General features: G+C 40.3%; 1 protein-coding gene across 3 annotated transcripts in view; it reads left to right on the plus strand.

Moving 5' to 3' along the window:
* The window catches only part of EIF2B3 (eukaryotic translation initiation factor 2B subunit gamma), a 117,160-nt gene that overhangs the window by 57,886 nt on the left and 42,209 nt on the right, over window positions 1-17,065 (plus strand). The window lies entirely within an intron of this gene.

The raw sequence follows: 17,065 nt of genomic DNA on the forward strand, positions 1-17,065 counted from the left end.
GTGTATATATACCACATTTTCTCTATCTGTTAATCAATCAGTGGACATTTGGGTTGCTTCCACCTCTTGGCTTTTGTGAATAATGCTGCAGTGAACGTGGATGTACAAATATCCCTTTGAGATCCTGCTTTGAAGTCTTCTGGATATATACCAGAGGTGAGATTGCTGGATTATTTGATAGTTCCTATTTTTTATTTTTTGAGGAGTGTCCATACTGTTTTCCATTTTACAATCCCACCAACCATGCACAAGGGTTCTAATTGCTCTATATTCTCATTAACATGCATTATTTTCTGTTTTATTTTGTTTTTCATAGTAGTCATCCCAATGGCTACACATAGGTAACATAGTCACATTTTCTTTAATCAGCATTTTATTGACTACTTCCTCAGCTTGGACTTCAGAACCCACTATCCTCAGTGGGCATCACTGCCTGATGCCACTACATAGTAATGCTTAATAAATGTTTGGAGCCTGGATGAAATGAATGTGAGAGGGAAAATTGGGAAAGAAAAATGTCTTACTGGTTGGTATGTTTTTTCCACTGGTTGGTGTGTTTTTTCCTGTTTGTTTTGCTCTCCAGCACAGTAGAGGTAGAAGACATATTTTAGAGTATATATTTTAATGAAAATGAAGTTAAACTCTAGTTTCAATTGGCCCAGTTACTCCTGTGGATAAGAGTTCTATATTAGAGCTTTGGTTGGCTCATCTGTAAAAATGAGTTTAATAATAATAGGGCTGCTATGGGAAATTTGTTGTTGTTCAGTCGTTCAGTCGTGTCCAACTCTTTGCAACCCCGTGAACTGCAGCACACCAGGATTCCCTGTCCTTCACCATTTCCTGGAGTTTGCTCAAACTCACGTCCATTGAATCAGTGGTGCCATCCAACCATCTCATCCTCTGTCATCCCCTTCTCCTGCTTTCAGTCTTTCCCAGCATCAGGGTCTTTTCCAACGAGTCAGCTCTTCACATCAGATGGCCAAAGTATTGGAGCTTCAGCTTCAGCATCAGTCCTTCCAATAAATGTATGTAAAACAGTTAGCATAATGCCTGTTCCATAGTAGGTGACCAAAACATAGTAAACATCACCTATAAATAAACAGCTGTTGAGGAAAACACTTGGGGATTAAAGTGGCTACTTCAGATTATACCACAGAACTTCCTACTACTAGTTTCTAATCAAGTGTGAGAAATAATTTAAAAACCGGCAGAGGGACTTCCCTGGTGGTACAGAGGATAAGAATCCACCTGCCAATGCAGGGGACACAGGTTCGATCCCTGGTCCAAGAAGATTATACATGCCATGGAGGAACTAAGCCCATGCACTACAACTGCTGAGACCGAGTACTGCAATTACTGAAGCCTGTGTGTCTAGAGCCTGTGCACCACAAGAGAAGCCATTACATTGAGAAGCCTAGGCACTATAACAATGAGTAGCCCCTGCTCGTTGCAATGAAGACCCAGCACAACCATTAAATAAATAAATAAAATTAAAAAATTTAAAAACTGGCAGAGTTTCAACAGTAGCAAACACAGTAGGATAATTAAACACAATAAAGCTCAAAAATTGGTGACCAAGGAAAGAAGCAAGATTCCAATGAAGAACAGAAAGGAATAGCAGTGGGCTCTCAGCTCCGCCCTATCAGCATTCCCCAGAAGCCATATTGATGTGTTAATGAAATCCTGCAAATTCTCACTAATAGCTCCAGATCTGAAAAGAAGCAAACTGAGTACCTATCTGTACATTTATCTTCTGACTGAGAAGCAGTGGAAACACTGCTGAGGAGTAAGTGATGCACCAGGGAAAATGAACAATTTTCCCTGAGGTTGACTGTAACAGAAACAAAAGATCTGACCTTAAACAATGAACAGGTGAAATAAGGTGAAGCTAGAGACTTCCATAGGAATGGGGTAACTCCTTAGGTATATAGAATGAAACAAGAATGTTTAACAGAATCTTGGGAAAGAGAAGTAATTGAACAAAGACTCTACGGTACCTTGGTGAGTTCCTTATACCCTTTCCATCTCTCCCATGCACATCATTCCCTGAAGCTGTAGAAAAGTACACAGAATACAAAATAACCAAGACTCACATGATAGCCCTCTCAGATATGAAAGGATGAAAGATAATAATTCATCTATGGGACTTCCTGGTGGTCCAGTGGCTAAGACTCTGCATTCCCAATGCAGGGGGCCCAGATTCAGTACCTGGTCCGGAAACTAGATCCCCCGTGCCACAATTAAGACCTCACATACTCTAACTAAAAGATCCCACATGTTACAACTAAAACCCAGTGCAGCCAAATAAATAAATATAAACATTAAAAAAAAAATTCACCTATAATATATCACATTAAATAAAACAAGCATGGGCTTCCTTGGTGGCTCAGTAGTAAAGAATCTGCCTACCAGTGCAGAAAACATGGGTTCCATCCCTGATCCGGGAAGATCCCGCATGCTGTGGAGCAACTAAGTCATGCACCCCACAACTGAGCCTCTTCTCTAGAGTCGGATAGCTGCAAATGCTGAGCCCACTAGCCACAACTACTGAAGCCTGTGCACTCTAGAGCCCATGCTCTGCAACAAGAGAAGTGACCACAATGAGAAACTCATGCACTGCAACTAGAGAAAAGCCTGTGCAGCAAGGAAGACCCAGCATAGCTAAAAATAAATAAAACTATTTTTTTTAAAAAAAGCTGAATAAGACCAAAAGAATCAATGTATCCAACTGTGCAAACTTACAGCAAAAATTAAAGCAAGAAAAATATACTGCAAAAACCTGTTCTGAGAAAAACAACTCATTGAATATCTGTATACAGGTCAGGAAGCAACAGTTAGAATTGGACATGAACAATAGACTGGTTCCAAATAGGAAAAGGAGTACGTCAAGGCTATATATTGTCACCCTGCTTATTTAACTTATATGCAGAGTACATCATGAGAAACACGGGCTGGAGGAAGCACAAGCTGGAATCAAGATTGCCAGGAGCAATATCAATAACCTCAGATATGCAGATGACACCACCCTTATGACAGAAAGTGAAGAAGAACTAAAGAACCTCTTGATGAAAGGAAAAGAGGAGAGTGAAAAAGTTGGCTTCAAGTTCAACATTCAGAAAACGAAGATCATGGCATCCGGTCCCATCACTTCATGGCAAGTAGATGTGGAAACAGTGTCAGACTTTATTTTTCTGGGCTCCAAAATCACTGCGGATGGTGACTGCAGCCATGAAATTAAAAGACGCTTGCTCCTTGGAAGGGAAGTCATGACCAACCTAGACAGCATATTAAAAAGCAGAGACATTACTTTGCCAACAAAGGTCCGTCTAGTCAAGGGTATGGTTTTTCCAGTAGTCATGTATGGATGTGAGAGTTGGACTATAAAGAAAGCTGAATGCAGAAGAACTGATGCTTTTGAAGTGTGGTGTTGCAGAAGATCTGCGAGGAGATCCAACCAGTCCATCCTAAGGGAGATGAGTCCTGGGTGTTCATTGGAGGGACTGATGTTGAACCTGAAACTCCAGTATTTTGGCCACCTGATGCAGAGAGCTGACTAATTTGAAAAGATCCTGATGCTGGGAAAGGTTGAGGGCAGGAGGAGAAGGGGACAACAGAGAATGAGAGGTTGGATGGCATCACCAACACAATGGACATGGGTTTAGATGGATTCCGGGAGTCGGTGATGGACAGGGAGGCCTGGCGTGCTGCGGTTCATGGGGTCACAAAGAGTCGGACACGACTGAGCAACTGAACTGAACTGAACTGAACTGAATACAAAGAATTTCCTTACAAATATATAATTCTAAATAAATTTATATTTTAAAAAAGAAAAGGCAAAAAATATATATATAATTCTACAACTGCAGAACAACTCAATGGACTGTGAATTTAATAAATAAGAGTTCAGTGATGAGATGGTGTTATGAAAACAAAATGAGATAAAAGAAAATATTATAGAACCAAGAAAATAAATTGAGGACCAAATAACTACAGAATTAATTAATTAATTTTAAAATTGCGAAGAACAGAAGTGACACAACTGAAAATCAAATTTTATATATAAAGGAAGAATTTAAGATATCCAGTACTTTAGATGAAAATGAGAATAATTGAAATTAGAATCTAGTAGAAATAAGAGAGAAAGATAATTCAATATAATTAATATCTCATGTGGCCAAAAGATGCATTCAGAGATACAAAGGATTCTTGGTAAAATAATTTAAGGATTTTGGGGAGGGGCACGCCATGCAGGATCTTAGTTCCCTGACTGGGAATTGAATCCCTGCCCCCTGCATTGGAAACACAAGAGTCTTAACCACTTGGACTCCCAGGGAAATCCAGCACTTGGTTTTAAATCTTCTTTTACTCCCCCAGTGAATCATTTAGGATTTTATTATCCAGAATTTTGAAGGATCCCAAAAAGAGTATCAGTTCAGTTCAGTTCAGTTGCTCAGTCTTGTCTGACTCTTTGCAACCCCATGGACTGCAGCACGCCAGGCCTCCCTGTCCATCACCAACTCCTGGAGTTTACTTAAGCTCATGTCCATTGAGTCAGTGATGCCATCCTACCATCTCATCCTCTGTTGTCCCCTTCTCCTCCCACCTTCAAACTTTCCCAGCATCAAGGTCTTTTCAAATGAGTCAGTTATTCGCATCAGGTGGCCAAAGTATTATTGGAGTTTCAGCTTCAACATCAGTCCTTCCAATGAATATTCAGGACTGATTTCCTTTAGGATAGACTGGTTGGATCTCCTTGCAGTCCAAGGGACTCTCAAGAGTCTTCTGCAACACCACACTTCAAAAGCATTAATTCTTCAGCACTCAGCTTTCTTTGTAGTCCAGCTCTCACATCCATACATGACTACTGGAAAAACCATAGCCTTGACTAGACGGATCTTTGTTGGCAAGGTAATGTCTCTGCTTTTTAATATGCTGTCTAGGTTGATCATAACTACTTCTGAGGAGTAGGCGTCTTTTAATTTCATGACTGCAGTCACCATTTGCAGTGATTTTGGAGCCCAAGAAAATAAAGTCTGCCACTGTTTCTGCTGTTTCCCCATCTATTTGCCATGAAATGATGGGACTGGATGCCATGATCTTAGTTTTCTGAATGTTGAGCTTTAAGCCAACTTTTTCACTCTCCTCTTTCACTTTCATCAAGAGACTCTTTAGTTCTTCTCTTTCTGCCATAAAGGTGGTGTCATCTGCATATCTGAGCATAAAGCATACTTATTTCCTCAGACAACTATACATTTTAGAGAGACGTGACAAACACTGTGGTAGAGAAAAGTAGACACCCATTTCAATCCAACATTTACTTGTTGGATTGAATTAGAAAAAACTACATACATATATCAGGCTGTTGGACTTTTAAAAAATCATAGTTCTCACAAAAACTGAGAAAATTTGTTTGTAACCAAATCTGGGTAGATGGTTGATTTGGAAGGTAGTCAGTGGACTCATTTAATTTCACATATGAATCTGTCCATGGACTCATTTAATGTCACGTTGCCTTTTAATGTTGTTGCTGGAGTTTGAGGCTGCCAGCAATCTCTAAGTTCTCAAGAGCGGTGTTCATAAATTCAAATCATTTTTTTCTTCCTCATTAACTCTGGAAAAGATACTGAGTTTTTGTTTTTTCTGGTATCAGAAGCCTAAATGATCAACTGCCATTTCATATCAGAGGAACATTTCTTTTATTCTTGTGGTTGCAGTCTGAGTGCTATCAACGTATAGCTCTTTCCTAAGTACAAAGTAAACCCTCAGAAATGCTAGTGTTTTCTCCTTAAGTGGTCATGGCCATCAGAGAGAGCCTACTTTTCCTATAACATAAGAAAAGCATCATGGTGGTGGTGGTGGTAATGGTGATGATGACAATGAAGACGATAAGACAGCAGCTCTAGTTTTTCAAATTTTGTGCCTGGCATTGTGTTAAAGGCTTTTCTTTTTTTTTTTTTTTTACAATAGCTCTATGAAGTAGTTCTATTATATGCCATTTTACAGATGAGGAAATGAACAAGGATTAGTTAGAAATAAGAAATTCCAATAAATATTTGTTGAATGAATAAGTGGGAAATCACCTAGTGACCAGCTATGATTGAAAGTCTATAATCTAGGGCTTGGCACTCTGATGAACATTGAGGTATAGAACAAGGATTGGCAAACTTTTTCTATAAGGGACAAATAGTAAATATCTTAGACTTTGCAGACCATCTAGTCTCTCTTGCATTTATTCAGCTCTGCTGTTATAGCACAAAAGCATCCATAGATATGTACCAGATGAGCATGGCTGTGTTCCAATAAAACTTTATCTACGAAAACAGGAAGTAGGATAAGCCAGCTGGCAGGCTGTAGTTCACCAGCCCCATTAGTTTTTTTTTTTCCTCTCCCTCTCTATAAAGAGTATCTATGATGGAGCCATTTTAACATAGCTTGTTTCTGACAGCAGTCAGGATATGGCAGACTGGATGTGGAATTTTTTCTGTTGAGGAAAGAAGTAAGAGGGTTCTTACAGATTATTTTTCCTAAACAATTTATCAAAATAAAATTTTAGGAAACAGAGGAGGATTTCTTTATATTTTAGAAGAGCCAAGAACATAAGATGCAATTAAAGGATATCTCTTATTGTATTGACAATATGATCTTTTTTATAGATATTTTAGAATCATGCTATCACAGCTAGAAGGTCATTTGGCCCATATATTTCAGATAATGATACTGGAAGCCAAGGGAAGAAGTTGTTCCATATCATTTATCTAGTTAGAGACAGGCCTTTTCCATTTAGTTCATGCTTTATACTTTTCAGGAATACCATATTCAACTGGCAAATGTTTATTGAGTTTCCTCCTCTTGTTAAACCACTGTTTTGGTATTTAAGGAGGCAAGAGACTATCTCAAAGAGTTCACATTAGCCTTGGTGGAAGGGAAGATTATGCATATAAAAGCCTAACAAACAGTAGTAAACAATATCAGATTCTGAACAATAAGACCAACAGTGTTCTAAAAATTCAAGGGAGGTATCAAACTCTAGGGGCTGAAGTGATCAAGAAAGCAAAATAGATTAATTTCAGCTTGAAAAATGGATTTGGGTCTGATACACAAAGGTACATGTGAAGCTGAATCCTGTGTGGGGAGAATGTTCTGAGCAAAGGTGTGGGAGACAGGGTATGCAAGACTTGTTTAGAAACAGTTTGGCGCAAATGGAAGCTCTCTATTGGGGAGCACCAGGAGTTGAGGCTGGGAAATTAAGTTGGTACAAAAATAGAGGGGCTTGAATATTGGGGAGTTATTAAAAACATTTTGAGCAGAGAGAATGCTTTCAGTTCTGGACGCGGGAAAGGTAATCTGACAGTGTGCAGTGTGCAGGACAGGTTTAAGGTATAAGACTTGAAAAGAAATCCAGTGTTGCATTCCTAAATTCACAAGACTCCAAAGAGCAAAGGGATTGTGTCCTCTGGAATGCAGAAGGGACTACTTGTGGTCATCTATTATTATGTGAAACAAGGGATCTGACTCATTTATGCATCCACCAAGCACTGATGTTTATGCTACATTAGATTGGCAGGTTTATTCATAAAATTCTTAGAAGCCAGAGTCTTACGTTTCTGTAATCACAGCTAGAAGCTGGAGATTGTCTCCTGCTTTCTCTTTAACCTCCTTGAGAACTAGTTTGTTATTCTGTATGGTGAATTGTTAGTAAATATCTTAGCCTCAGAGTTCCCTGCCAAAGAGAGCAAGGTTAAGCATGATAGGAGCAAAGAAGATGGACATAGCCAAGAGGTAAGGTGAAAATGAAGAGCAGATGGAGGTATATTTTTCCTTCATACTTGTTGATCTCAGGGCCTTGAGTAAATGCTGGGGCAGATTTTCAAGCAGTTTTTGAATACCAGAAGACAGTGCTTCCTATCTTTCTTTTCAAACTGAATTTCCAAAAGTAGGAGTTACAGAGCCAGAAGCCTCTTGTTTTCAAGTTTTCTTACTTTTATATGTACTGGTTGTAGCAGAAAAGGACAGTGAGGATGGAATGTACATCCGATGTTTTCTCACTGTCCAGTAGAGGATGAAGTATTTGCTTGACTGCAAATAATGTTCTCTTCTGTTGGGCCTTGGACATATTTGGTCCTGGAAAATAAGATAGCGTAAGACACTTGAAGTAGGAGTTCTGCTCAGCCTATGGTCAGGTACAGAGACATTCTCCCTCTGTCATCAAGTAGTACTGATAACTTTATTCCAGTGGGCCCAAATTCATCCTGCCTCAGTGGATTTGGAGAAGGCACAGCATCCATCAAGCACCTTTCCCATCTATCAAATTGATGTATTACTGACTTGGAGAGGCAGTATAGGTAGTGGAAAAGAATGTTGAATGTTACTGATAGAAAGAGCATGGTACTAGAAATTCAAGTCCAGAGAATTTGGAATTTAATCTTGAGAGAGAAAAGCTGTATGACCTTGAGCAAATCACTTTGCTTCTCTAAGCCTCAATTTCCCCAGCTGAAATTGGCTTAGTTGTTCTTTAATGGCCCTTCCCCAACTCTTAAATTCCTATTTCTGAAAGACATGTGTTTTTAATAATTTGTAAGTAAACGTGTTTGTGCCAAATATTTAATAAGAAAATCATGTGGCTTTTCTCCAATGTTAGTTGTTTTCTTTTGAATACTAGTCGAGGTTTTTTACTGGAAGAATAATGAAAATATTAAAACAAGCTTCTAAACGATGTCTTTTAAAAATGGAATAAAATATTCACACATTCATCTTGGAAAAAGACAGGAACTTAAGTCAAAACCTCAAGGATCATGGCCACATCTCTATTTCTGGGACTACAGATGATGAGAAATGGGTTCACATTCTTGATTATTTTGCTGATGGTGTGGAAAGTCTTGAAATGCGTGCTGTTTATCTACATTAGGATCCCCACTGCTACTAACCAGCTGAAACTCCTCAAGTACTCCTCTAAACTTTCTAGTGGGTAAAAGCTATGCTGCCAATTTCTGATCTTTTCAGGGCTTCTGCAGTACAAATCAGGTACTCAGCTTTCTTTATGGCTGGTTTAGAATTCAGCTTTCTTAGGTATGCTAAGTCTGTTACCACTATCCTTCTTTACAGCTTCCAAAATTTAGTTACTTTCCTCTCCTGGTCTTTGTCCTTGGGTTTGTAGGGAAAGAGCAAATTAGCCAAGATAGCCGTGGTCAGGCGCTCTCACCCCATGTTCTCTTGCTCTCACCCCATGTTTTGTAAATAATGACTTTGCATGGTTACTAACAGCTGAGATCCTTTGTAGCACTGCATGCACCTATCAAGCCCTTGCGGCTGTGTCTGCTGGGTCAGCTACAAGAGACTATAGCATGTCTGCTGCTGCGCCAGCCCAGAGAGAATAAACATGTCTGCAGTTCCTACAGCTCCTCGAAGTTTCCTCTAGCTTCCTCGCTGGCACCTTGCCTAACCTGGGTTCAGTGAACAGTGAGACAGTTGGCGTAGTCGGCAGGATACACAGCAGGTAGAGGAACCTGAGGCTCCAATGGATGGAGGAAGCCAGTGGCCATGGTCCTGTCAGCATGGGCCCCAGTGGAAGATTGGGAGGCAGTGGGCAAATCACCATATAGCATTGAGAAGGTGTTGCAGGTGATAAGTTCCCATTTGCCAGACAAGGTGGCATGGACTACCACTGGCACCATGGGTGGATTTCCTGACTGCCCTGAAGGCTGTGCAGAGATGCTTGGAAGAACTAGAGCAATATATATTGGAATTAGAGCAAGAACTTCATGGCCTTAAAGAACCCAGTGTGTCTGACAGTGAGACAGAATTGTATCTTTTTGGACTACAGGTCCAGGCCCCCACTTGTTAGTAAGGCTTGTCATGCAGCAGAAGGATGGGGCCAAGAAGGTGAAGCCTCTCGAGGCCTTGGGTACCAAGGAGGCCAAAGAGAAGAGGAACGGCACCAACTCTGCAGCCAGGGTGAAGTCCAGAAATGTGAGCAAGGAGCAACCCCACTGTAGAGAAAGAAGAAAGGAAAAAAGGAAAGTGAAACCACAGTGGCAAGTTTAGAGCTGGATCAGGTCCTGCTGAACCCACCTCCGTGGAGCACCGAGGAAACCACTGAGTCTGCAGACAGCTTCACAGGATGGCAAGTGAAGCTCAGAAAATACAATGAGGACCTGGACTTTAAGGTGGTGGGTGATGACTGGGAAACCATCACCATGCTTGGAATCGGCTGGACATCCACCCTACCAGCTTCTGTACTGGTCTGGCAGGTGGAGGAGCCTTCGGAAGATGACAAGCATTTTATAGGCAGGATGCAAGTTGCCATTTGCAACAATATCTTGTCCACCCTTTTGGTTCCTTAACTGCCACCTCAATAGTGGCAGGCTTGGGAGAAGTAGTGGAATGGTGGCAGGCAAAGGGGATTAGAAGTGTGAAGACCGTGAAGAGGGTGGGCCAACTGGTAAAGGCCCCATCCGGGTTCACAGATGCAAATGTGGGCTGATTTGCTGGCAGCGGGAGTTGACAGAAATAAAATTGATAAACAGCCTAGTGCTCTGCTCCTAGAGCTATGGAGGCAACTGAGACCAGAACAGCAGTTTACCAAGTTTGGGAAACACCGACAGCAAGAGATATGGGTGGTTCAGCTAGAAGATTACATGGCATCCAAGGATGTTCCTTCGGATGCCCTTTTCCACTTTGAAATACTGTAAAGGCTGTGTGCTTACCTTTGGAAATTGGATGGCTCCCTGTGCAGAGGTATACTATAAAGGCTGTGTTCTATGATTGCTACTAACCTCTGATGCTCTTGCAGATTTAGAACAGTGTGCACCAGAGGTTATCAAGCATACAGAATCACGTGGATGGGCTGTGAAAACTCCAAAAATCTGCTCTTTGAAGGGGTGGGCCTGGTGCATGTGTGGGGTTTTGTGGGTCCTTAATAAAAACCCTGAAATTTCAAGGCCCTGCAATTTCACAAGGACAGACAGTAGACTAGACTTGGCCATGGAAGATAAAGGCACTCCACATGTGGTGGGTGGCTCTTCTAACCCCATGAGGACAAGGACTGCAGCATGAGTTCCAGGTGATACCTGGAGTTGGGTTTTGCTATGTATTAGGGATGTAACTATTTGCTGTTGTAGCATCTACTGCTGTTGCAGAATGTGGGTTCAAGGGTCAGTGTTACTAAGCCAAGGAAATATCGCAGAAGATGGACCGCGCCTGGATTGTGAGGTGAGAGACCCTGAAGGGGTAGAATATAGAGAAAGAGCAAATTAGTCAATATGGCGGTGGTCAGGCCCTCTCACCCCCATGTCCTCTTGCTCTTACCCCACATTTTGTGAATAATAACTTTGCATGGTTATGTAACAGCTGAGATCATTTGTAGCACTGCACATGTGCATCATGACCTATATAAGCACCACCTGAAAAGCCCTTGTGGCTGTGCCTGCTGGGTCCACCAAGAGAGAATATAGCATGTCTTGCTATTGCACCATCCTGGAGAGAATAAACATGTCTGCAGTTCCTACGCCTCCTCGAGTTCTCTTCCAGCTTCCCCACTCATGCTTTGCCTACCCTGAGTTCAGTGAACAGCAAAACAGGGGTTATGCCTTCAAAAACAAAAATTTACAAAAAACTATTTACTGTGACTTCCCTGGCAGTCCAGTAGTTAAGACTTCATGCTTCAGTAGCAGGGGGCACAGGTTTTATTGTAGGTCAGGAACTGATCTCGCCAGCCTCAAGACATGACTCCCTTCTGCCAAAAAAAAAAAAGCTTACATAAAACGATAGATAACTGAGAAGAGAATTGAGCATAGGAGAGTCCTGGGATAATCAGTGTGCTATAGTCTGAGCCCCAAGGATCATGTTATACATCTTAATATATTTATTTGGCTGCTTGAGACTCTCTAGTTAAGATGTGCAGGTTTAGTTTCTCAGTGGCATGTATCAATAAATCTATTTTTTTTTAATGATATTTCAAAGCAGTCAGTGTTCTACAAAACAGATGATTCACTCTAATCATATGGCTTGTCAGGGAAATACAAAGGGGTAACTTTTTAAAACTGAAATTGCCAAATGCATTGTGAGGCTCTGATTCAGACAGACTAGCTATAAAAAGAGAAATCTGGATTTGGATTGGATATTAGATGTTATGAAGTTGTTGATAATTTTATTATATGTAGTGATATAATGATTGTATTTCATAGTCCTTATCATTTGGAAATACATACTACACATACTGGAATATTTACAGTAAGATGATTTTGTGTCTGGAATATGCTTTTAAAAACTATATTAGTTTGCTATTAACAAATCACTATAAACTGGGTGGCCTAGAACAACAGAAGTTTATTGTTTTCACAGTTCTTGAGGCTAGAAATCCAAAATCAGGACATTTTCAGCATTGGTTCCTCCTGAGGTTTATGAAGGAGAATCTGTTCCACCCTTCTATCTTCTGGAAACCTCGGGCATTCTTGGCTTGTAGATGGCATTCTCCTCGTGTCTTCATATTGTCTTCCTTCTGCATATCTGTCTCTGTGTTCAAGTTTCCCCTTTATTAAGGTACTAGTCCTATTGGGTTACGGCTCCTCCAAAGTCACTGCAGACGGTGACTGCAGCCATGAAATTAAAAGATGCTTACTCCTTGAAAGAAAAGTTATGACCAACCTAGATAGCATATTCAAAAGCAGAGACATTACTTTGCCAACAAAGGTCCGTCTAGTCAAGGCTATGGTTTTTCCAGTGGTCATGTATGGATGTGAGAATTGGGCTGTGAAGAAAGCTGAGCGCCGAAGAAATGATGCTTTTGAAGTGTGGTGTTGGAGAAGACTCTTGAGAGTCCCTTGGACTGCAAGGAGATCCAACCAGTCCATTCTGAAGGAGATCAGCCCTGGGATTTCTTTGGAAGGAATGATGCTAAGGCTGAAACTCCAGTACTTTGGCCACCTCATGTGAAGAGCTGACTCATGAAAAGACTCTGATGCTGGGAGGGATTGGGGGCAGGAGGAGAAGGGGACGACAGAGGATGAGATGGCTGGATGGCATCACTGACTCGATGGACGTGGGTCTGAGTGAACTCCGGGAGTTGGTGATGGACAGGGAGGCCAGGCGTGCTGCAATTCATGGGGTCACAAAGAGTCAGACACAATGAGCTACTGAACTGAACTGAACTGAATGACCTAACCTTAACATGATCATCTACAGATGTCATATTTCCAATTAAGGTCATATTCACAGGTATTGTGTGTTATCTTTTGGGGGGGACACAATTTAACCCATAATAAATACTGCAGCAAAAAGTTTTAAAGATTAGAAAATGTTGATAATTGAAACTATTTGGGCACATAGGAATTTATTATGTTTTTCTCTTATTTTGTGTGTGTTTGAAAATTTGCATAATTAAAATTTAAGAAATGTGTGTGTGAAACAGATTAAATTGATATTTGTACACTCGTGTTCATAGCAGCATCATTCACAATAACCAAAAGGTGGAAGCAATTCAAGTATCTATAGACAGATGAATCAGTAAAGAAAATGTGATACACACATACAATGAAATATTATTCAGAGTTCAAAAGGAAGGAAATTTTGACACATGCTTCAACATTAACTGTAAAGACATTATGCTAATGAAATAAGCCAGTCACAAGAAGAACGAATGTATGATTCTTCTTATATGAGGTTCCTGGAGAAGGCAATGGCACCCCACTCTAGTACTCTTACCTGGAGAATCCCATGGAGGGAGGAGCCTGGTGGGCTACAGTCCATGGGGTCGCAAAGAGTCAGACACAACTGAGCAACTTCACTTTCACTTTTCACTTTCATGCATTGGAGAGGGAAATGGCAACCCACTCCAGTGTTCTTGCCTGGAGAATCCTGGGGACGGGGGAGCCTGGTGGGCTGCCGTCTATGAGGTCCCACAGAGTCGGACAGGACTGAAGCGACAGCAGTAGAGTAGCCAGAAGCATAAAGACAAAGTAGAATGGTGGTTGCAAGGGGCTGTGAGGAAGAAGGGAATGGGGAGTTAGTGTTTAATGGATACAGAGTTTCAGTTGGGGAAGATGTAAAAGTATTGGAGATGGATGTTGGTGACAGTTGTACTGCAAAGTGAATGTAATTAATCCCACAGAACTATATATATTTGAAAATGGTTAAAATAGTAAATTGTACAAACCAGCTAAGGACTTTCTTGATACTTCAAAAGATGCAAGGATAAGCATTTACTGTTTAACTGCAATTGATTTGCAGTTAAACAGTAAATGCTTATCCTTGCATCTTTCCCAGTATTTATTTCATTTATACATTCCTCATTTATTCTAAAATAATATTAATAATTATAGTTACTGCCTGTTGGCTTTTTTTCCCTTGCTTTAAAAACTGGTATTCCTGTTTTTAAGATCATAAAAAGATGCTTGTTTTCCCTTAAATTTTAAACACTATAAATTTGAATTCTAGATTATATAACTTACTATTTTAAAACTAGGTCTATAAAAATAATCCTGATGGCTTATATTGTCCTAGAAATATTATAACTATTTCTTAATGTCTTATCATTTCTATTACTGATTTCTTTATTTTGTACAAATCAAAAACATCTTCTGGGCCCAGAGCAATCAACCAGTTACCCAGATTTACTGGTGCCTCTTTGAGGTTTTTTGGTTTTGTTTATTTTGTTTTATTTTAAAATACCAATTCTTATTTCTAATGCCATTTAAAAACAATTAAATGGGGAAAAATAAAATAAGAAAACACCTTTTGGGCAACTTAAATGGCATTAAATCCTGGTCCCAAGATTTGCATTCAATACAAATTTAATGTGAAAGGAAAAAAAAATCTCTGAATTGCCCATCTCTGTTCCTTTATTGTATTTCAAATTTGTAGCTAAATCTCTAAAGTTGAATGTACCAGCTAAATTTTTGGAAATTGTTTTTAAAGGAAGAATTTTTTTGTTTTGCCTACTTTATATGATGAGAGTAAAAAGCTGAAAAAATTTATGAACTGTAAAATGCTATTTGAATATTATTGCCGTATGAGGTAGGGATCGGTAAGAATTTAGAAGATGATTACTCAAACTTTTAAGTTATTCCTTCCCCAGGTGTATGATACAACTTGACTTCAGCTATAAATATGAGATATATAATTTATAAGGTAGTGCAAGGATGGAATAATTTAAGTAGAATATGTTGAATGAGTCAAGGAATTCACAAACCAAGGAACTGAACAAGAGAGTTCAGCTTTCCAAATTGGTTAGATCAAGGGAGAATTATCATAGTGTGAACTTCAAATCAAACCTGGGCACCACAAGGTAAGTAACCATATTTGCAAAATTCTGTTTTCTGAAGAATTTCTTAGAACTCAGGAATTTCAGGAAGTGAGAATTGGGATGTAACTTTCTTCTTTATCCTCATTGTATACAGTAATTGGCTTTTGGGGGGTGTGTGTGTTATAGATGTGAGATCTGAAATCCGACTTTTCTCTTGCTCTTTTGGAAGCATTTTGTTCCCCCTTCTTCCCAAAAGAGTGGAAGTCCAGGGTGGTGTGTGTGTGTTCTGTTGCTCAGTTGTGTATGATCCTTTGCGACCGCATGGACCCTGTGGACTGTAGCCCACCAGATTCCTGTCCATGGGATTTTCTTGGCAAGAATACTGGAGTGAGTTGCCATGTCCTCCTTCAGGGGATCTTCCGCACCCAGGGATTGAATCTGTGTCCCCTTTGTCTCCTGCATTGCAGGCAGATTCTTTACTACTGTGCCACCTGGGAAATTACTTCTAAAGTATCTATAAGCAGTCAAAGGAGAGTAACACAGAGTAGAAGATAACAACCAGGCAGCTACAATTGGAACTAACTGCTATTCTTCCACCCTGCTCCTCCCCTCCTCTCCTTCAACTATCTTTTATTTTATTAAATAAAATGACTTTGAACATTTTAAAGAAACATGCCATTTCTTCAGGCTGAAACCAAAGTTAGTAGACTAAGTAGGAACTAGTGCATGTTCAGTCTCTCAATTGTGTCCAACTCTGTGCGACTCCATGGATTCTAGCCTGCTGGGCTCCTCCATCCATGGGACTTTCCAGGCAAGACTGCTGGAGTGAGTTGCCGTTCCTTCTCCAGGGGATCTTCCTGACCTAGGGATCAAACCCATGTCTTTTGCATTGGCAGACAGATTCTTTACCACTGAGCCACCAGGGAAGCCAATAAATAGCAACTAGGCAAATGCCTTAATTTGACCTAATTTATTTGTGTGTTTGTCTGTTCAGCCACTATCAAACATCCATTCTATGTGAGAGCCAATGCTAAGTACTAAGACTATAAAAATAAATCTTGGAACTTTCCTGGTAGTCCAGTGGTTAAGAATCCATCTTGCAATGCAGGGGATGCAAGTTTTATCCCTAGTCAGAAAACTAAGATCCCATATACCAGGGAGCAATTAAGCCTGTGCACCACAGCTACTGAGCCTGCATAGTGCAGCCCGCCTGGACACAGTTCAAGAGTTCACACGTCACAACAAAAGCTCCTGTGTGCTACAGCTAAGACCCAACACAGCCAAATAAATATTTTAAAAAATAAATCTCTGCCCTGAGTTAACTTTTAGTCTAGTGGGAAAGAGCACAAGTAAGTAGGCTGTTACTTTGCTCTATGCTAAGTTATCTGGTAGAAGTGGGTACCAAGTGTTGTAGGAACACAAACTTGGGTCCTCAGGGAAGATTTCCTAAGAAAGTAAACCTGCGGAAACTCCTGATGAATAATTAAGAGTAGGGAGTTAGTATTCATAAAATTTTACTTCATCTTCTATGAACATGGAGTAATGTATATCAAATACTAAAGGAAAGCATGGCTTAAGTATGGCCTGCCGGAAGTGAGGCAGTTGGAGTAGAACCAAGAAAATGTTAGTTACAAGAATGGTGGGTAGGAGTTTGTAGTAAAATAGAAGATGACTTGTCAATGATTTGGTGACTTACCAGTTTGGGTTTCATGTCTTTGGAAGCCTAAAGACCTCATAAAGTGTGAAATAGGGCTTCCATAAAGAGAGAACCTTTTCTGTGGTAGCATCAGAGCTGATAATCACCTTCTTGGTCTCCCCAGAGTGAGG

The sequence above is a fragment of the Bubalus kerabau genome, chromosome 6 (assembly GCF_029407905.1).
Source record: "Bubalus kerabau isolate K-KA32 ecotype Philippines breed swamp buffalo chromosome 6, PCC_UOA_SB_1v2, whole genome shotgun sequence".
Classification (NCBI taxonomy): domain Eukaryota; kingdom Metazoa; phylum Chordata; class Mammalia; order Artiodactyla; family Bovidae; genus Bubalus; species Bubalus kerabau.